Here is a 214-nt window from a genome sequence, read left to right on the forward strand (position 1 = left end):
CCAGCCTCTGTGGGAAGAGAGAAAAGGGTTTTCAGAGACACTTGCCTAACGAGGCCCTGCTGTTAGCATGCAAAAGCTAGAGCGTGGTGGTCATCCAGTCACAGGCCTGGAATAATGAGCCGCCCGCATTGCGTCGGCTCCTTGTTTGCAGTTGCAAAGTGACACGAAAATCAGCAGCAAAAACATACTGAAGTGCCTCTGTAGTGGCGGGGGG

The 214-nt window shown here is 53.3% G+C and overlaps 1 protein-coding gene across 1 annotated transcript in view; it reads right to left on the reverse strand.

The window, feature by feature from the left end:
* IGSF3 (immunoglobulin superfamily, member 3) overlaps positions 1–214 on the reverse strand; it is a gene marked incomplete at its 5' end in the record, with an annotated part of 69,820 nt that overhangs the window by 26,360 nt on the left and 43,246 nt on the right. The window lies entirely within an intron of this gene.

The sequence above is a fragment of the Apaloderma vittatum genome, unplaced genomic scaffold (assembly GCF_000703405.1).
Source record: "Apaloderma vittatum isolate BGI_N311 unplaced genomic scaffold, ASM70340v1 scaffold2207, whole genome shotgun sequence".
Taxonomy (NCBI): domain Eukaryota; kingdom Metazoa; phylum Chordata; class Aves; order Trogoniformes; family Trogonidae; genus Apaloderma; species Apaloderma vittatum.